At 43.6% G+C, this 22028-nt stretch overlaps 1 long non-coding RNA gene across 8 annotated transcripts in view; it reads left to right on the top strand.

The window, feature by feature from the left end:
• The first annotated feature begins 665 nt into the window (after window positions 1–665).
• Window positions 666–22028, top strand: part of LOC147339846 (uncharacterized) — a 116253-nt gene continuing 94890 nt past the window's right edge. For 7 of the 8 annotated variants that reach the window (XR_015159106.1, XR_015159108.1, XR_015159107.1 and 4 more), the window contains exons 1-3: window positions 666–765; window positions 7009–7107; window positions 7344–7471. This is a non-coding gene — a long non-coding RNA (uncharacterized LOC147339846). The remainder of the gene's footprint in view (window positions 766–7008; window positions 7108–7343; window positions 7472–22028) is intronic. The other variant, XR_015159112.1, reaches the window with a different exon arrangement.

Below are 22028 nucleotides of genomic sequence, written 5' to 3' on the forward strand. Positions count from 1 at the left end.
TACCAGGTCTTACCTCTGAGACATTCTGATTTAATTGGTCTGGAGTGGCGCTTGGGCAAATGTACATATTAAAGCTCCCCAGGCGATTTTAATGTGCAGCCAAGGTTGAGAACCACTGCTTTAAGAAATGATGTCCTTGATCCTGGGCCCAGCTCTGCCCCACCAGCTGTCTGACCTCAGACACTTCACATATCTGCACATCAGTTCTTGTATCTGTCAATAGGCCCTGAGAAGCCAGCTGTTGTCACTGATCTCTAGGACACTGTCCAGCTCTAACAAAATTGGGAGCACTAGCGGGTGGTGCCTCTAAAGCTTCCTCCTAAGTCCTTGCCTAGTGCTACTAACTGGGGGTCGTGGGTGGAATCCAAGGCAACCACAAGGCATCCAGCCCTCTGTCCACCTGTATGGTCAGGCCCCTCAAGATGGCTGTGCCCTTGCTCTCTGTCCATCCCCTACCCGACCAGGGCCTGCTTCACCTGTATCTCAGGTGTCTGTATCACAGAGGTCTGAACTCCCTACCCATTTGCCCCAGGCCCCAGCTGGTGACTGTTCTCTTCCAAGGTGCAATGAGGGGCGTGCCTCTTTGCTAGCTTCCCTGGTGACTGATGAGCCCACCTGAAGTCAATTCCCCTATAACCTGTAGCCTCCCCGCCCACCTCACCACGCCCCACCCCCACCACACACCCCACGCCCTGCCCGCTGCCATGTTCTGCCCACTGTCACTGCACAAGGTGGGGTGTTGTTCCAGGCCCTTGCTTCAGACAGGTAGGCTCCCCCAGCCATTCAACCATGTCATCTCTGTCGCTGACTCCGATCTCTTTCTTTGGTCGTGAAGCTGGGCAAGTGCAGGGGTGCAGCCCCCAAATTGGTGGGCCAGCACCCTGGAGACTGAGGAAACTCCCATGAGCACTGAGTCTTTGGGAAATACAGGACAGAGAATGGAAATTTGCGGGGTGCCAGCTCACTTATGGGGCCCAAAAGTTCCAGGAGTGACCCTGCAAGTTACTGGGAAACCCCAAGGTGACTGTCTACTAGCCTGTGGGGCCCTGTGGTTGCTGTCCTTGCTCGATGGAGGTGCCTCTGGGCAACAATGGCCTCTAATGGCTCTGCTGTTTATCAAAGTGAGCCTCTTGTATTTAAGCTAGCTTTCTAGAAGGAATTGGTATTTCTCTGATGCCTTTGAGATATAAATAACCTACCTGGGCTCTCTGGAACTTCAATCTTGTATGAGCTGTAAGTGTAAAGGGGAAACAAAAAGACCTTTAAGGTAAACTCTACTAGGAATAATTATATTTTGTGAATGTCTCTCAATGGTAGTCTCTCCAGATTTTGGTTACTTGAAACTAAACTAATTCAAATGAAGAGAATTCCTGGACAATCTGAGTCATTTCAAATAGGATAAACTATTAGAACATTAATTGGCTGGGTGCATCTGTGTACCTACCTTTGCCTGCTGTGGAGAGCAGACCAAAGCTTAAATTTTCCAAGCAGGAAATGCATAATTACTTGCTTCTTGGTTTTTGCCAGACATTAAGGTTTTTAAGGGTTAAGATTATTCAGTTCAGTTCAGTCCAGTCTCTCAGTCATGTCTGAGTCTTTGGGACCCCATGAACTGCAGCACGCCAGGCCTCCCTGTCCATCACGAACTCCCAGAGTTTACCCAAACTCATGTCCATTGAGACAGTGATGCCATCCAACCATCACATCCTCTGTTGTCCCCTTCTCCTCCTGCCCTCAATCTTTCCCAGCATCACTGTCTTTTCCAATGAGTCAGCTCTTTGCATCAGGTGGCCAAAGTATTGGAGTTTCAGCCTCAGCATCAGTCCTTCCAATGAATACCCAGGGCTCATCTCCTTTAGGATGGACTGGTTGGATCTCCTTGCAGTCCAAGGGACTCTCAAGAGTCTTCTCCAACGCCACAGTTCAAAAGCATCAATTCTTTGGTGCTCAGCTTTCTTTATAGTCCAACTCTCACATCCATACATGACTACTGGAAAAACCATAGCCTTGACAAGATGGATCTTTGTTGGCAAAGTAATGTCTCTGCTTTTTAATATGCTGTCTAGGTTGGTCATAACTTTTCTTCCAAGGAACAAGCATCTTTTAATTTCATGGCTGCAGTCACCATGTGCAGTGATTTTGGAGCCCCCTAAAAATAAAGTCAGCCATTGTTTCCACTGTTTCCCCATCTATTTGCCATGAAGTGATGGGACTGGATGCCATGATCTTGGTTTTCTAAATGTTGAATTTTCAGCCAACTTTTCTACTCTCCTCTTTCACTTTCATCAAGAGGCTTTTTAGTTCCTCTTCACTTTCTGCCATAAGGGTGGTGTCATCTGCATATCTGAGCTTATTGATATTTCTCCTGGCAATCTTGGTTCCAGCTTGTGCTTCTTCCAATCCAGCGTTTCTCATGATGTACTCTGCATGTAAGTTAAATAAGCAAGGTGACAATATACAGCCTTGACGTACTGTTTTTCCTATTTGGAACCAGTCTGTTGTTCCATGTCCAGTTTTAACTATTGCTTCCTGACCTGCATACAGGTTTCTCAAGAGGCAGGTCAGGTGGTCTGGTATTCCCATCTCTTGAAGAATTTTCCATAGTTTATTGTGATCCACACAGTCAAAGGCTTTGGTATAGTCAATAAAGCAGAAACAGATGTTTTTCTGGAACTCTCTTGCTTTTTTGATGATCCAGTGGATATTGACAATTTGATTTCTGGTTCCTCTGCCTTTTCTAAAAGTAGCTTGAACATCTGGAAGTTCACGGTTCATGTATTCCTGAAGCCTGGCTTGGAGAATTTTGAGCATTACTAGCCTTTGAGATGACTGCAATGTGTGATAGTTTGAGCATTCTTTGGCATTGCCTTTCTTTGGGAATTGGAATGAAAGCTAACCTTTTCCAGTCCTGTGGCCACTGCTGAGTTTCCCACATTTGCTGGCATATTGAGTGCAGCACTTTCACAGCATCATCTTTTAGGATTTGAAATAGGTTAACTGGAATTCCATCACCTCCACTAGTTTTGTTTGTAGTGTTTCTTCCTAAGGCCCACTTGACTTCACAGTCCAGGATGTCTGGCTCTAGGTGACGGATCATACCATCATGATTATCTGTGTCATGAAGATCTTTTTTGGATAGTTCTTCTGTGTATTCTTGCCACCTCTTCTTAATATCTTCTGCTTCTGTTAGGAAGCATTTCTGTCCTTTATTGAGCCCATCTTTACATGAAATGTTCCCTTGGTATCTCTCATTTTCTTGAAGAGATCTCTAGCCTTTCCCATTCTATTGTTTTCCTCTATTTCTTTGCATTGATACCTGAGAGAAGCTTATCTTACCTCTCCTTGCTATTCTTTGGAACTCTGCATTCAAATGGGTATATCTTTCCTTTTTTCCTTTGCTTTTCACTTCTCTTCTTTTCATAGCTATTTGTAAGGCCTCCTCAGACAGCCATTTTGCTTTTCTGCATTTCTTTTTCTTGGGGATGGTCTTTATCTCTGTCTCCTGTACAATGTCATTGGTCATAATTCTAGTTATTGTAGCCAAGTTTCTTTATTGCTTACATTGTAATCAGGTGCTTAGGCTTGTCTTTTTATGTCTTTTGTCTTTTATAGACAGTTGTTGTTTTATCTGATGCTTTTGCAAAGTGCTTCACCTTCAAGAAGATTCATAGGAGGGACCTTTTGATAGTGACAGGCCTCTGATAAATTTCAAGTTGTATTAATATTTCTAAACTGGCTAAGAACTTAAAGAATCTTAATGGAAGAACTGATGGCTTCATAAAAAACTAACAAGAGTTGGTTACTGAGTGAACTGATCAATATGGTTATAACTTTTACTAGTTTTGTCTAGAATATTGCTGGGTTTGATCTGTGTTTTTCAGATTAAGGAAGCCCTTCCCCTCAAGTTGATTTTGATTTATAGCACTTTGGTAAACTACACCTGTGGGTAGAATTGACGCTTTTTCTTTCTCTCTGCCTGGTCCCTCCAGATACTGGACACTCTTGGGTTCTGAGCAGCCTTAGCAGATGAATGGGAAAGACTGTCTCCTGTCATGTGCAGGAATTGTGATATTTTGGGGACCTCTAGAAGAGAGAAGTTCACTGAGGTGGAGCGTGAGAGCAGGTTTTGGCATGGCTTTCCTGGCTTTGAGAGGCTTTTGGGGAATTTGGTCTGAGACTTCTGAAGAGTTCCACCACAGCCACTTTGTGTCCTGTGTGCTTAGTCACTCAGTTGTGTCTGACTTTTTGTGACCCAATGGACTGTAGCCCACCAGGCTCCTCTTTCCATTTATCTCCAGGCAAGAATACTGGAGTGAGTTGCCATTCCCTTTTCCAGGGAATCTTCCTGACCCAGGGAACTCCTGTGTTACGTGCAAATTATTTACCATCTGAGCCATCAGGGAAGCCCTACCTAAAAGTAACATGGGAATTATGCAGGCCTAATGCCTGTGTGTTAGTCGCTTAGTCGTGTCTCACTCTTTCTGACCCCATGGACTGTAGCCCACCAGGCTCCTCTGTCCATTTTGGAGGCGCATATATGGTCAGTTGGCCAGACTTATTTTGCAAATTAGTCTTGATTTGGCTGTTTGGTGGAGATGAGGGTAATTTTAGAGCAATATTATATTTTGCTGCTGCTGCTAAGTCACTTCAGTCGTGTCCGACTCTGTGCAACCCCATAGACGGCAGCCCACCAGGCTTTGCTGTCCCTGGGATTCTCCAGGCAAGAACACTGGAATGGGTTGCCATTTCCTTCTCCAATGGATGAAAGTGAAAAGTGAAAGTGAAGTCGCTCAGTCGTGCCCGTCTCTTAGCGACCCCATGGACTGCAGCCTACCAGGCTCCTCTGTCCATAGGATTTTCCAGGCAAGAGTCCTGAAGTGGGTTGCCATTGCCTTCTCTGAATATTATATTTTAGTGGATGTTACATTCTAGTTCTGTTAATTGAGGTCTGTGTTTTTGAAGTTTATTGTGTTAGCCATACTTTTGCCCTGATGTTCTGAAAAGAAAATGATCTACTGAAATTGTCACAGAGTGTAACTGCTCATTACGTGCGACATTGCTTTAAGTCTTCTGCTAAAAGCACATGTACATGCTTGTGTGACAATTGGGTATAAGTGATAACATATTGGCTCTCAGTGATAAAAATAAAGTGTTTACTCATCAACATACCTCTGAGCCTGCTCACGAGATCTGATTAATTTTCCTGCAACATGAATAACTAGCAAAATACAGAGGAGACCTCGCATTGAGGGACATAATCTGAACCTGGGGTAGGAGCCAGCACCCCAGCATCAAGGGATGGGTATTTTGATCATCACTGCTTTCTGATTTGGAAGATGTGACATCAAAAGGGGAACTGATTGAAAAATCTGCACATATTGAGGTGGGGGCAGTCATTCTGATTTACACATGGTTTCACTTAAATTTTACTGACCAGAGCAACCGTTCTGTCAACGTTCAGATATGCATTGTACATCTGCTTTGGCCATTGAGGAAGGGAATCATTTTGAAAGTCAAAATGGAGTAGTTGTCGTTTATACATCCAACGTAGAACTAGGTGACCATTGTATGTGTGATTTTAGACATGTTCTTCTATCATTGAACAGTTGAGTTTTCTGAACTGTATTGCAGATGAGGACAAAATTCACAGGCAGGTGTGGTTTATCTTAGAATGTGCTTACTGCTTGTATTTTGCTTTCTGGTCATCATCTCCCCTGTGTTGTACCTGTTAGATGTCTTACATTTTCTCCCTTTTCTGAGCACCACCACTGGCCTTACTGTAAGATATGTCTGATTGTGGGTGAGCAATGAGATGCTGCTGTTGTCCTCCTCAGGACTTCCGTGGAACATTGACGTGGCTGATGTGACAATGTAGGAACTACTGAAAGTGGAGGGGAGGGGGAGACTCACCGTTTTCTGGCTCCATGTGCCAATACATCAGAAGGACCCTGTAGGTAAATGTCACTGTACAGCTGACACCCATGAGCCCCCTGGGCTCTGTTGTGTGGAGTGGAATAGGCTGGCTTCTGGATACACAGTTCCAACTAATGGGATTCAGTTCAGTTGCTCAGTCGTGTCTGACTCTTTGCAGACCCATGGACTGCAGCACACCAGGCGTCCCTGTCCATCAGCAACTCCTGGAGCCTACTCAAACTCATGTCCATCCAACCATCTCATCTTCTGTCACCCCCTTCTCCTCCTGCCTTTGATCTTTCCCAGCATCAGGGTCTTTTCCAATGAGTCAGTTCTTTGCATCAGGAGGCCAAAGCATTGGAGTTTCAGCTTCAGCATCAGTCCTTGCAATGAATATTCACGACTGATTTCCATTAGGATGGACTGGTTGGATCTCCTTGCTGTCCAAGGAACTCTCCAGAGTCTTCTCCAACACCACATTTCAAAAGCATCGATTCTTTGGTGCTCAGCTTCCTTTATAGTCCAACTCTCACATCTGTACATGACTACTGGAAATAATGGGATTAACTGGTTTTTATTTTGAAAGACCTAATGGGTTCACCCCTAATGGCACTGAGCATAACATGGGGGTGCAGACCTGTGCTATGACAGCTGAGAAGACTAAGCCAGTGAAATGTTTCTCTTAGAGCCAGGGCCCTCTCCTCCCAGGGGGGTGACTCTGAGTTTGTGACCTGTAGGGGTGGCCTGTCTGTATTGTATTTGTGGTATCTGGTGGAAGTGTCCCCTCTACAAACCTGACCCCAGCAATATCACAGAAGAGGGGCAGGCCAAGATTGTCTGGGTCATGCAGGGTGTGTTGGAGAGGAGTGTATGGTCAGGCCCCCCTAGATGCCTGTGGTCCTGCTGTCTGTCCCTCCCCTGCCCGACCAGTGCCTGCTGCCCCTGCACCCTACTCACACGACTCACCTTCCTAGAACTTTCCCCAGACCCCAGCTGGTGATTATTCTTATCAAAAGGGTTATGAGGAGAGGGCCCCCCCTACTGGTTTCCCTGGTAACTAATGAGCCCACCTGATGTCAATTTTGGCTGTAACAGGCACCCTCCCCCTCTCCTGAGGAGTGAAGCCTGCCACCATGCCCTGCCTCCTATCAGCCCACACGGTGGGGTGTTCCCCCAGGACCTTGCTTCAAACAGGTAGGCTCCCCCATCCATTAAACCATGATGTCTCCATCATGCACTCCGGGCTGTTTCTTTGGTCTTGAAGCTGGGTACATTTAGGGATTATAGGCTTGCGGGGTGCAGCCCAACACCACCCAAAAGCCCCCCCATTCCATCCCCACCCCAGCTTGTAAAACATCTTTTGGTTCATACTTACCCTCGTTGTGAAATCAGTATGTTGAGGCGCTTCCTTTTTTTTTTTTTTTTTTCAGAAGAGATGCAACAAGTCCCTGTGAGGGTTCAGAAGGCAGCTCCTCAGCAGCCACACCCCCTCAAACATGTACATTGTTCCATGTACAGTTCTCAGTGTTGCTTCTTGACCTGGTTTCTCAGGAGACAGGTAAGGTGGTCTTGGTATTCCCATCTCTTCAAGAATTTTCTAGTTTGTTGTGATCCACACAGTTAAAGACTTTAGCATAGTCAATGAAGCAGATGTTTTTCTAGAATTCCCTTGTTTTCTCTATGATCCAATGGATGTTCGCAATTTGATCTCTGGTTCCTCTACCTTTTCTGAATCTAGCTTGTACATCTGGAATTCTCAGTTCAAATACTGCTGAAGCCTAGCTTGAAGGTTTTTGAGCATAATCTTACTAGCATGTGAAATAAGCAGAATTATACAGGAGTTTGAACATTCTTTGGCATTTCCCTTCTTTGCAATTGGAATGAAAACTGACCTTTTCCAGTCCTGTGGATACTGCTGAGCTTTCCAAATTTGCTGACATATGGAGTGTAGCACTTTAACAGCATCACCTGTTAGGATTTTCACTAGCTCAGCTGGAATTCCATCACCTCCACTAGCTTTATTCATAGGAATGCTTCCTAAGGCCTACATGATTTCACACTCCAAGATATCTGGCTCTTAGGTGAGTGACCACACCACTGTGGTTATCTGGATGGTTAAGACCCTTTTTGTACAATTCTTCTGTGTATTCTTTCCAGCTCTTGTTAATCTCTTCTGCTTCTGTTAGTTCCTTACCGTTTTTGTCCTTTATAGTGCCCATTCTTGCATGGAATGTTCCCTCGATATCTCCAATTTTATTGAAAAGATATCTAGTCTCTCCCATTCTCTTGTTTTCCTCTACTACTTTGTATTGTTTATTTAAGAAGGACTTCTTATCTATTCTTGCTCTTCTCTGGAACTGTATCACCATGTGATTAAATTAAGCATGGTCTTTGACTCCTTCATAGGCACAGGGCACCATGGGACCTCTAAGGACGAGTGTCCATCTCAACCAGCAAGCATGGGCAGGGAAGGAGGAGGACTTTCTGAAAGAAGGGACATGAGCCTCAGCTGTATCCTAAAGGGAGAGGAGGCCAAGAGGTGGAGGAATGGTATTCCAGGTCCAGGAAACAGGAGGAGCAAGGCCTGGATGCTCCTATATGCAAGAATTTAAGAAGTGCTATATTTCAGTCAGACCATCAACAGACATAGAGAAAGTTAGAGAAAAAGTTGGAGAAGGAAATGGCAACCCATTCCAATATCTTGCCTAGAGAATCCCATGGACAGAGGAGCCTGGTAGGCTGCTGTCCATAGGGTCGCACAGAGTTGGACACGACTGAAGCGACTTAGCATGCATGCATGCATTGGAGAAGGACCTGGCAACCCATTCCAGTATTCTTGCCTGGAGAATCCCAGGGACAGAAGAGCCTGGTGGACTGCCATCTATGAAGTCTCACAGAGTCAGACACGACTGAAGTGACTTAGCAGCAGCAGCAGAGGAAACGTTTGAGACTCAGAGTCTGTATCACCAAGGGTGTCATATATCTCTTCTCAAGCTTGGGCTTTATCCTTAAGGCAACTGGAAGCCATGGAAAGACTTTCAAACAATGTGACAGGAGCAGATATATCACATGGACCATCAGTTAATGCAGAGGAGAGAGGTGACTTTGCCAGTAGTCCAGGTAGAGGGGGTGGTGAGCTCCGGAAATGGGGCCATTGGAGGACAGATAGAAATGGAGAAACAGTCACATGATAAAATCAATGGGACTCCAGGGCTAACTGGAGCGGGGTCTGAGAGATGATGCTGTGGAGGCTGGTTCTCTAAGGGATTGTGTGCTTGGTGGCATCTCCATCTGGGACACAGGAGGATTTAAGTGGAGCCTGCCCCGAAGGGAAGGAGATACACTCAGGCTGAGTCTTAGTAGTTAGAGGCTGGAGATGATGTCCCCCTTGATGAAATCATTTTCCATATTCTTTTAAAGAAAGCAGCTGGTGTAGATCACACTTCAGAATCATTTCTTTCTTTGTTTTTTTTTTTTTTTTTTTTTTTAAGTAAAAGGGTTAAAATTAAAGATTTGGGCACCCAAAGGAACTAGCTCCAATTTTTCAGAAATTATGGGATGTAAGTTTCCTCATTGCCTAAGAAGTCAGGTGAGGTATTGTTGTGCTGTAAATATGCCTGCACATGGAGTGAATTACATTAGATGGGCAGCATGTCCATTGATTGTTTCAAAGATTCTTTGGTGCTTTCTGAGTCTTTTATGCATCTGAATCTCTATAAAACTGTTTTGGAGACGCTTTGGCCTTAGCTCAGCTTTTCAATGACTTGCTTGAGGGCAGAGGTGAATGCAGTTATCTTCGTAGAACACAAGTGGATTTCCTAGAAAAAGAGCAGCAGGGAACACCATGAACAGAATTGCCTCACGCTCTTGGGACAATCTATTCACCAGCCAGGTCACTTGAGAAAAGAAACCCAAATCCACATCCAGAAAGTGAAGAGAGAGGGAATTTCAGAATTCTCAGAGCCTCTTAGTGCTTTTGCTACTTGAGTCCACTTCAATCTTCACCACAAACCACTGGGTAATGAAAATGGAATTTACTCACTTCTTTTCACAATATTGTGGGATGTAGAAAGTCGAAATGAATTTGTTAGCATCCTTATCGGTGGCTTTTTACATTTTGTGACTTTCAGTGAGATGTTTGAAAAGTCTGTCAACCTCTTGGACTTACTACCAGCATGAACCCCCAAATCGACCCAGCAGGACGTGTACCACATGTGGAGCACATGCAGACTCCCTGCTTGTGCAGGGAGTTTTTGTTAGTGCAGTGCGGTTTCTTTTGTTAGGTTACCTGAAGTGGAACTAGAATTCAAAGAGTAAGGTCCCGTGTAACTGTCACTCAGGTGTACTGAGGACTTACTAAGTGCTAGTCACTTTTGTAAGTCCTTTGCAAACTCATTTACACTCCCGCACAATCCTATTTCACAGATGAGAGTGTGGCGGCATACAGAGGGTCAGTGAGTTGTCCAGAGCCACAGCCGAGAGGTGGAAGGACTGAGATTCAAACGTGGAACTCTGGAGCCTGCACTTTTTTTTAATAACTCTTTTTATATTTATTTATTTATTTGGTGGCACCAGGACTTAGTTGTGGCACTTGAAATCTTGGATCTTAGTTTCCTCATGTGAGGTCTAGTTCCCCCACTGGGGATTGGCCCCCTGCATTGAGAGTGTGGAGTCTTAGCCCCTGGACCACCAGGGAAGTCCAGCCCCCATTTGTTTTGGACACATGCCCTAGGCACTGGGCTGCTCACCCAGAGTGAAGTCTACACCAGGCCAAATAAAGACAGACCCTGAGAATGGGGCTTTGAAGGGAGCTGTCAGCTCAAATAGTAACACTTGAGAATATGGCATTTGTAGAACTCCAAACCTATTCTGCCCATCCTGTGGTGGTTTGTTTGCTGGTTTTCACAGCTGCTGTAGGTGCAAGGCTGTTGGTTTTCAAGGTTGCCAAAGAACAGGGAAGAAAGGGATGGACAAGTTAAAATACCACTAAGCTTGCTGATCTTAAGGAGATTGAGCCACTTGTCTTGAATAAACGTTTTTCATGATTGTTCTAAAACTTTGGTAAACTTCCAGGCTTCAGAAAAATTTGGTATTTCTTTTTATCAGTGCCTTTGTTGGTCCTCTGGATTTTTTTTAGGCATTCACTTCACCCTTTCAGAAGTGCTTCCCTCTTATGCAGTTTTTTAGTTAATACTTTTTACAGTTCTTTGCCTATATTTCTTGTCTCATTCTTAAAAATATATGAAAATAGTAATCATAGTTATTTTAAAGCTGTATCTTATAACTTTAGCTGTAGTGACTATGATCTATTAATTACCATTACCATTAATATACCATTAGTAGATGCAGAAGCCAAGAATTTCTTTATTTTTATTAAAATACAGTGTTGTCAAAATGTTGAGTTGCATCATTACTAGTAATTTGAATGTTGTACTAGAAAGTTCACCTCCTCAAATGTCTTTTCCTTATGTGATGGATGACAGTTTAAGGTTAAATAATCTCCAGAATGCTTATCTGATTCAACATCTTATTCTCTGCAGCAGTTATGTTCAGTTGCTCAGTCGTGTCTGACTCTTTGTGACCCCATGGACTGTAGCACACAAGGCCTCACTGCCCATCACCAACTCCCGGAGTTTACTCAAACTCATATCCATTGAGTTGGTGATGCCATCCAACCATCTCATCCTCTGTCATCCCCTTGTCCTCCTGCCTTCAATCTTGCCCAGCATCAGGGTCTTTTCCTATGAGTCAGTTTTTTGCATCAGGTGTCCAAAGTATTGTAGTTTCAGCTTCAGCATCAGTCCTTCCAATGAATATTCAGGACTGATTTCATTTAGGATGGACTGGTTGGATCTTCTTGCTGTCCAAGGAACATTCCAGAGACTTCTCCAACACCACAGTTCAAAAGCATCAATTCTTTGGTGCTCAGCTTTCTTTGTAGTCTAACTCCCACATCCATACATGACCACTGGAAAAACCATAGCTTTGACTAGACAGACCTTTGTTGGCAAAGTAATGTCTCTGCTTTTTAGTATGCTGTGTAGGTTGGTCACAGCTTTTCTTTCAAGGAGCAAGTGTCTTTTAATTTCATGTCTGCTGCCACCATCTGCAGTGATCACTCTTTCCATTGCTTCCCCTTCTATTTTCCATGAAGTGATGGGGCCAGATGCCATGATCTTAGTTTTCTGAATGTTGAATTTTAAGCCAACTTTTTCACTCTTCCCTTTAACTTTCATCAAGAGGCTCTTTATTTCTTCTTCACTTTCTGTCATAGGTGTGGTGTCATCTGCATGTCTGAGGTTATTGATATTTCTCCCGATATTGATTCCAGCTTGTGCTTCATCCAATCCAGCATTTCTCATGATGTCCTCTGCATATCAGTTAAATAAGCAGGGTGACAATATACAGCCTTGATGTACTCCTTTTCCGATTTGGAACCAGTCTGTTTTTCCATGTCCAGTTCTAACTGCTGCTTTTTGACCTCATACAGATTTCTCAGGAGGCAGGTAAGGTGATCTAGTATTCCCATCTCTTTAAGAATTTTCCACAGTTTGTTGTGATCCACATAGTCAAAGACTTTGGCATAGTCAATAAAGCAGAAATAGATGTTTTTCTGGAACTCTTGTTTTTTTGATGATCCAACGGATGTTGGCAATTTGATCTCTGATTCCTTTGCCTTTTCTGAATCCAGCTTGAACACCTGGAAGTTCATGGTTCACATACTTTTGAAGCCTGGCTTGGAGAATTTTGAGCATCACTTTGCTAGCATGTGAGATGAGTGCAATTGTGCAGTAGTTTGATCATTCTTTGGTATTGCCTTTCTTAGGGATTGGAATGAAAACTGACCTTTTCCAGACCTGTAGCCACTGCTGAGTTTTCCAAATTTGCTGGCATATTGAGTCCAGCACTTGCACAGCATCATCTTTTAGGATTTGAAACAGCTCAACTGGTATTTCATCACCTCCACTAACTATGTTCGTAGTGATGCTTCCTAAGGCCCACTTGCTTCACATTCCAGGATGTCTGGCTCTAGGTGAGTGACCACACTATCGTGATTATCTGGGTCATTAGGATCTTTTTTGTACAGTTCTTCTGTGTATTCTTGCCACCTCTTCTTAATATCTTCTGCTTCTCTTAGGTCCGTACAATTTCTGTCCTTTATTGTGCCCATCTTTTCATGAAATGTTCCCTTGGTATCTCTAATTTTCCTGAAGAGATCTCTCTTCTTTCCCATTCTGTTTTTTACCTGTATTTCTTTGCATTGATCACTGAGGAAGGCTTTCTTATCTCTCCTTGCTACTCTTTAGAACTCTGAATTCAAATGAGTATATCTTTCCTTTTCTCGATTGCCTTTTGTTTCTCTTCTTTTCACAACTATTTGTAAGGCCTTCTCAGACAACCATTTTGCCCTTCTGCATTTCTTTTTCTTGGGGATGGTCTTGATCACTGCCTCCTGTACAATGTCACGAATCTCCATCCATAATTCTTCAGGCACTCTGTCAGATCTAATCTCTTGAATCTATTTCTCACTTCCACTGTATAATCATAAGGGATTTGATTTAGGTCATACCTGAATGGTCTAGTGGCTTTCCCTACTTTCTTCAATTTAAGTCTGAATTTGGCGATAAGGAGTTCATGATCTGAGCCACAGTCAGCTCCCGATCTTGTTTTTGCTGACTGTATAGAGCTTCTCCATCCTTGGCTGCGAAGAATATAATCAGTTTGATTTTGGTATTGACCATCTGGTGATGTCCATATGTAGGGTCTTCTCTTGTGTTGTTGGAAGAGGGAGTTTGCTATAACCAGTGCATTTTCTTCATTCTGTACTCCAAGGCCAAATTTGCCTGTTACTCCATGTATGTCTTGAATTCCTCCCTTTGCATTCCAGTCCCCTATAATGAAAAGAACATCTTTTTTGGGCATTAGTTCTAGAAGGTCTTGTAGGTCTTCATAGAGCTGTTCAACTTCAGCTTCTTCAGCATTACTGGTTGGGGCATAGACTTGGAATACTGTGATATTGAATGGTTTGCCCTGGAAATGAAAGAGATCATTCTGTTGTTTTGGAGATTGCATCCAAGTAATGAATTTCAGTCTGTTTTGTTGACTATGATGGCTACTCCATTTCTTCTAAGGGATTCTTGCCCACAGTAGTGGATATAATGACCATCTGAGTTAATGTCACCCATTCCCATCCATTTTAGTTCGCTGACTCCTAAAATCTTGATGTTCACTCTTGCCATATCCTGTTTGACCACTTGTATTTTGCCTTGATTCGTAGACCTAACATTACAAATCTTTATAGCTTCTGACTTTACTTTGCTCTTTACAGCATCGGACTTTACTTCCATCACCAGTCACATCCACAACTTGGTATTGTTTTTGCTTTGGCTCCGTCTCTTCAATCTTTCTGGAGTTATTACCCCACTGATGTCCAGTAGCATATTGGGCACCTACCGACCTGGGGAGTTCATCTTTCAGTGTCCTATCTTTTTGCCTTTTCATACTGTTCATGGGGTTCTCAAGGCAAGAATACTGAAGTAGTTTGCCGTTCCCTTCTCTGGTGGACCATGTTTTATCTGAACTCTCCACCATGACGCATCCATCTTGGGTGCCATTCTCTGTATGGCATTTGACATTTTTTTTCCCTTAAAACTTATTCATTTTTGGCTGTGTTGGGTCTTTGTTGCTGTGCTTGGTCCTCCTCTAGTTGCAGTGAGTAGGGGCTACTCTCTAATTGTGGTGTGCAAGCTTCTTGTTGTGCAGGCTTCTCCTGTTGCAGAGCACAGTCTCTAGGGTACACAGGCTTCAGTAGCAGCACAGGGGCCTAGTTGCCTGCAGCATATGGGATCTCCCCAGACCAGGCATCAAATGCAGGTGGCTTCTTCACTATTGGACCACCAGGGAAGTACTTGTTTGTTTTTCTTACAAGTTAAGACAAATTAAATAAAGATACTGTTTCATTTCCAGAAAAAAAAAAAAAAAGAATTAGTCTTCTTTTAAAATGGTAAAGTTCTACTGTGTTTATCTCCAAGTTCTACTAGGCTACCCTCTCTGGTGCACCAGGCCAGTCCTTAAGATGAGGGACTATGTTGTTAAAGGCCTGTGTTACAGTATGGACATTGCCTTGGAAAGGTAGAAAATGAATCCATTAGAAGCCATTCTTTGGTGCCCTAAGGGGTGAGCTCTCCTCTGCCACATTATCCAGAGATTGAAGCTTGGCCTGGAGAAGTGTATATGGCTGAAAAGAGGCCCCTGAAAAGACCAGAAAGGCTATGTTTAGTGCTGGATTCTTGAACCTGGGAGTGGGTTGATGGGAAGAGTTAGAGGACTGAATGTTTGTGTCTCCCCAAAAATCCATATCTTGACATTCTAACCCCCTATGTGATGGTATTAGGAGGTAGAGCCTTTGGGACGTGATTAAGTCGTGGGAGTTAAGCCTTAACAAATGGGCTTGTGTGCCTGTGTGCTCAGTTGCATCTGACTCTTTGTGACCCTATGAACTGGAGCCTATCAGCCTCCTCTGTCCATGGAATTTTCCAGGCAAAGAGACCAGAGCAGGTTACCATCTCCCCTTCCAGGGGATCTTCCAGACCCTTATAAGAGACATAAGAGAACTTGCTTCTTTTTTCTGCTCTCCACTGTATGAGGACACAGCAATAAGACAGCCATCTGTAAAGCAGGAAGAGGGCTATCACTAGAATCTGGCAATGCTGGGACCCCAATCTCAGACCTCCTATTCTCTAGAACTGTGAGAAATACATTTCTGATACAAGCCACCCAGTCTATGGTACTTTGTTATAGCAGCCCAAATTAAGACTGGAAGCCATCAAAAGAGAGGGCACATATGCTAAAAATAACCAAATTCGTTAGTTTCACTAGAGTTGGCCCTACTTGTTGTACTTAATATTGTTTAGAATATGTTATACATTGGCTGAACATTAGACATATGGACATAGAGATTTTTTGTCCTTGCACTGATACTTGTTACAGTGAGCTTTGGAATGTTTTTTAAAAAACCAAATAGTGCCCATATAAACTAGAAGTGCAGCCTTGGATGTTGCTGCTGGCAGACACTCTTGGCTGCCTACCCAATTGCCCTGTTACCTGCCTTCTCTATAGCAAATAAAACTCTGATTTTGTTCAAGCTATGTGTATCAAGAACACAACACTTCTTAGCCCTACACAGTGAATCTTGAGTAGTCAAACCCTGGTGAGTGATTTGGGAACAAGTTTGTGACACACAATGCTGGTCAACTCAGTTCAGTCACTCAGTCATGTCTGACTCCTTGTGACCCCATGTACTGCAACACGACAGGCCTCCCTGCCCATCACCAACTCCTGGAGTTTACTCAAACTCATGTTCATTGAGTTGGTGATGCCATCCAACCATCTCATTGTCTGTTGGCCCCATCTCCTGCCTTTAATCTTTCCCAACATCAGGGTCTTTTCCATGAGTCAGTTCTTTGCATCAGGTGGCCAAAGTATTGGAGTTTCAGCTTCAGCATCAGTCCTTCCAATGAATATTCCAGACTGATCTCCTTTAGGATGGACTGGTTGGATATCCTTGCTGTCCAAGGGACTCTCCAGAGTCTTCTCCAATACCACAGTTCAAAAGCATCAATTCTTCGGCAATCAGCTTTCCTTATAAGTCCAACTCTCACATCCATACATGACTACTGAGTAGATAGCTTTGACTAGATGGACCTTTGTTGGCAAAGTAATGTCTCTGCTTTTTAACATGCTGTCTTGGTTGGTCATAACTTTTTTTCCAAGTAGCAAGCCTCTTTTAATTTTATGGCTGAGGTCACCATTTGCAATGATTTTGGAGCCCACAAAAATAAAGTCTGTCACTGTTTCTGCTGTTTCCACATCTATTGGCCATGAAGTGATGGGATGGGATGCCATGATCTTCGTTTTCTGAATTTTGAGTTTTAAGCCAACTTTCTAACTCTCGTCTTTGACATTCATCAAGAGGCTCTTTAGTTCTTTTTCTCTTTCTGCCATAAGGGTGGTGTCATCTGCCTTCCGGAAGTTATTGATGTTTCTCTCCGAGGTGTTGATTTCAGTTTGTGCTTCATCCAGCATGGCATTTCACATGATGTACTCTGCATATAAGTTAAATAAGCAGGGTGACGATATGCAGCCTTGATGTTCTCCTTTCCCGATTTGGAACCAGCCTGATTTACAATGTCCAGTTCTAACCATTGCTTCTTGACCTGCATACAGATTTCTCAGGGGGCAGGTCAGGTTGATTGGTCAGAAATATCGATTGGTCTTTGGTCCGTAAGGTTCTCATAATCGTGAATGGGTTTTCCAGGAGATTTTTCTGGTGCCAGGCAAGATCGAAGACAGGAGGGGACAGGGACAACATTGGGTAAAATGATTAGATAGCATCACCGACTCGGTGGACATGAGTTTGAGCATTCCCCGGGAGTTAGTGACAGATAGGAAAGCCAGTCGGACAGAACTGAGCAAATGAACTGGACAATTTTCAAGACCAGGGATGGAACCGGGCCCTCCTATTCTGACAGCCATTTTTTTTTTTTCCTTAAACAGGGATTAGAGTCACCCTCAAGGCCTAGACAGTAAAGAGTCCTTTTACAAAGTGGGAGACCCAGATTTACTCCTGGGGAAGCATCTCCCAGAGAAAGGAATGGCTACTCACTGCAATATTCTTGCCTGGACAATTCCACGGACAGAGGTGCCTGGAGGGCTACAGTCCATGGGGTTGAAATAGTCTGAGCATGACTGAGTGGGTTTGGGACTCTATTTCATTCAACAGTACAGTGAACCTTCTCTGTGTCAAATTCAGCGCCCATATATCATTATCTTTAGCCATCAGGAAAAGCCTTATTCAAAAGAAATCAGACCCGGAGTGTCAAGGAGGAGAAAACATGGAGTCAGGGGCCTGGGAACAAGGGACGAGAAGCTGGCTTCATGGGAGCTGGGGTGGGGACTCAGCGTTCATTTGCATAGTCAGAATGCACTGCATGCAATAGAGTTTCCACTTACTATTTCAATTTATTGTAGATTTCTTGTAAACATAGTATTTCGAAGAATGAGCCTTCATCCACTTTCTTGAAAAGATTTGCAAACAGTAGACCCAGACTTACCCTTGTCGTGCCTCACCCTCACTGAAATCGGAGTGAGCATTCCCTCGTCCGTATGTGCATAGGAACCGTGGAGATCTATAAACCGTTCTCGACCAATTTTTGGAGGTCTTGTGAGAGAAACAAGGCCAACATTGTTGTATGCAAAAACAGACCTCAAGGAGTGAATGTTCTGAGGCGGGGTTTATTCCTGGGGTTTCTATACTTAACAGCTTTCTGTGTGTTTATCATTTGAAATCATGAGGTTAGGTTTTCGTCTGCTCAGATGATGCTTTCAGCCATATCCGACTATTTTGTAACCCCATGGACTACAGCACTTTAGGTTTCCCCATCTATCATCCATTCTCAAAGCTTACTCATACTCATGCCCTTCGAATCAATGGTGCTATCTAACTGTATCATTTTCTGTCATCTCTTTCCTCCTCCCACCTTTAGTCCTTCCCAGCATCAGGGTCTTTTCCAGTTAGTCTGTTCTTTGCATCAGCTGGCCAAAATATTGGAGTGTCAGTGTCAGCATCAGTTCCTCCAGTGAATATTCAGTATTGATTTCCTTTAGGGTGCACTGGTTGGATCCCTTTGCCATCCAAGGGACTCTCAAGAGTCTTCTCCAAGACCACAGTCCACAAACTGTGACTTTGGTAATGGCACCCAACTCCAGTACTCTTGCCTGGAAAATCCCATGGATGGAGAAGCCTGTTGGGCTGCAGTCCATGGGGTCACTAAGAGTTGGAAACGAATGAGCGACTTCACTTTCACTTTTAACTTTGAATAACTGGAGAAGGAAATGGCAACCCTCTCCAGTATTCTTGCTTGGAGAATCCCAGGGATAGGGGAGCCTGGTGGGCTGCCATCTATGGGGTTGTACAGAGTTGGACATGACTGAAGCCATTTAGCAGCAGCAGCACAGCTTAACAACCAAGAACAGGTGAATGTTGGATTCCACCAAAAAAAGATACCCCACATCCAAAGGCAAAGGAGAAGCCCTAACAAGATAGTGGGATGGGCAAAATTTCATTTGGAATCAAATGCCATACCCACCAGTGATGCTTTGAGGGCTCAAACAACCTTGTGCACACCAGGGCTCAGAGACTCCACAGAGACTTAGCCAGAACTGTGTTTGAGTGTCTCCTGGGGAGGGACTGGGGGTCAGCAGTGGCTTGCTACAGGGACAGGGGCTCTGGGTGCAGGAGCCCTGGTCACACAGCCTGTGGCATAAACTCTCTTCAAGAGAGGTCGCCATTAACCCCAACCGTAGAGCCCCCAAGCAGATGATCCACAAACTGTAGAACAATCATACCAAAGAAATTCTCACGCTGTTAAGAAAGTTCTAGGACCCACAACAGATTTACCAACCTGGGGATCTGGCAAGGGAACTGAGAACCCCCAAGGAATTTGACTCTGGAGGCCAGTGGGATTTGATTACAGAACTTACACAGGACTGGGGAAACAGACTCTTGGAGGGCACAAACAAAACCTTTTGCCCACCAGGACCCAGGAGAAAGGAGCAGGGACCCCACAAGGGACTGACCCAGGCTTGCCTGTGGGTGTCTCTAGGAGTCCCTGGCGGAGGCGTGGGTTGGCAGTGTACTGCTGCATGGTTGGGGGCACTGAGTGCAGCAGTGCCTGCCTGGGACCTTTGGAAGGAGGTGGCCATTATCTTCATTACCTCCACCTTAGTTGGGTCTCAGGTCAAACAACAGGGAGGGAAACAGCCCCGCCCATCAACAGAAAATTGGATTAAACCTTTACTGGGCATGGTCCCGCCCATCAGAACAAGACCCAGTTTCCCCCCCAGTCAGTCTCTCCCCACAGGAAGCTTCCATAAGCTTCTTATCCTTCTCTGTCAGAGGGCAGGCAGAATGAAAACCAGTGTCACACAAAGCTTGTCAAACTGATCACATGGACCACAGCCTTGTCTAACTCAATAAAACGATGAGTCATGCCGTGTTCAGTTCAGTCACTGAGTTGTGTCTGACTTTTTCCGACCCCATGGACTGCAACATGCCAGAGTTCCTGTTCATCACCAACTCCTGGAACTTGCTCAAAGTCATGTACATCGAGGTGGTGGTGCCATCCAACCATCTCATTCTCTGTTGTCCCCTTCTCCTTAAGCCTTCAATCTTTCCCAGCATCAGGGTCTTTTCCAATGAGTCAGTTCTTCGCATCAGGTGGCCAAAGTATTGGAGCTTCAGCTTCAGCATCAGTCCTTCCAATGATATTCAGGGCTGATTTACTTCAGGATGGACTGGTTGGCTCTCCTTGCAGTCCAAGGGACTCTCAAGAGTCTTCTCCAACACCACAGTTCAAAAGCATCAATTCTTTGGTGCTCAGCTTTCTTTATGGTCCAACTCTCACATCCACACATGACTACTGGAAAAACCATAGCCTTGACTAAATGGACTTTTGTCGGCAAAGTAATATCTCTGCTTTTAAATTGTAAATAATGCTGCTATGAACATATGAGTGCATAAATCTTTTTGAATTATAGTTCTGTCTAGATATATGCCCAGGAGTGGGATTGCTGAATCATATGGCAACTCTAGTTTTTTGAGGCACCTCTGTACTGTGAAAATAGTTGTTAAAGTCACTAAAAATGTAGGTTGTACAAACACCTCTTGAGTTCACACCTCTAGGTAAGTGAAGACTAAAAGGGGCAAGAAATGGAAAGAGAACAAGGCAACAAAAGAGAAAGAAATACTTAAAATGTTTTTTTGTATTGGGGTGCAGCCTAATTAACAATGTTGTGACAGTTTCAGGTGAACAACAAAGAGATTCATCCATACATATACATGTACCATTCTCCCCAAACTCCCCTCCCATTCAGGCTACTACATAACACTGAGCAGAGTTCCAAGTGCTATGCAGTAGGTCCTTGTTGGCTATCCATTTAAAATACAGTAGTGTGTACTTGTCCATTCCAAGCTCTCTAGCTATTCCTCCCCACTGTCCTTCTCCCACCCCCCTGCAACGTTTTCTGAGTCTGTGAGTCTGTAAGAATAAGAAATTCTAAATCACTTACTTGGTTTAGATCAGTAAGACGTCTCAGATTTCTTCATAAATGTACTCACTCAAGAGTAATTGCAGTGCCCATCCGGATTGTAAACATGTTAATACAAAATGAAATAATTCTGAGTTGTAAGAGAAAACAAGGTATTCTTATAGCATTATTATTCCTGAAAAGACTACTTAGGTTTGCTGAGGTTGCCCAAATCAGGTGATGACACAAGTCATTCCGTGTTTACCCTCAGTTTAAGCAACTGTTAAAAGAGACCACTAAATATGATTACCAATATGATTACCAGTAAATATGGTCTATTGGTGGACTTTTAATTTCAACAAACAAAAATTATGCACCTTTTTTTTTTTTTTAAAAAAGGAAACTACTCTGCTTTGATTGTCTTGAAACAGCAAGCTATTGGGAAATCATTTAAATTGGTGCTTATTCTGAAAATATTGTTATTAAGATTATTTCAAGCCTGCATTCCTGAAATCTCATTCATTATATCTAAGAAGGAAACAGCTGAGCAAAAATTATGCTGAGGATTTAAAGGTTAAACCAATGTAACAATTAGTGATAATCTTTAAAAAACTTAAGGCCTCAGGTCCACAAATTTCTTTGGCATTTCACACTATAAAATCACCCTATTTATACCATAGAATTGCTGGGAGAAAAAAGTGAAAACGCACTCTTCTACAGTGTTCAGAAAAACTGTCATGTGGCATGATCCAAACCAAAAGAGACTCCAAAAGAACAAGCAAGCCACTTTAAAACTTTTCTTTGATCTGTTTAAGTATCTGTGGAAAATGATATCCAAAACCAATCAGAAATAACTCCTGAGCAGAATATTTGCACATTTCCCATTAAAAAAGTGATAGAGACAACTTTCCCTAATAAGTCACTTGAAAGTTCATGGCTCTGTTTGTACCTTTGCTTCAAGATCCTTTCTCCTCTGGCTGTCTGTTTTCCTTTCCTCTTTAGTATCTCCAGGGATGGAAATGTACCTG

The sequence above is a fragment of the Bos grunniens genome, chromosome X, assembly GCF_055505025.1.
Source record: "Bos grunniens cultivar Pamir isolate PY7600 chromosome X, Bosgru_T2T1.0, whole genome shotgun sequence".
NCBI classification, from domain to species: domain Eukaryota; kingdom Metazoa; phylum Chordata; class Mammalia; order Artiodactyla; family Bovidae; genus Bos; species Bos grunniens.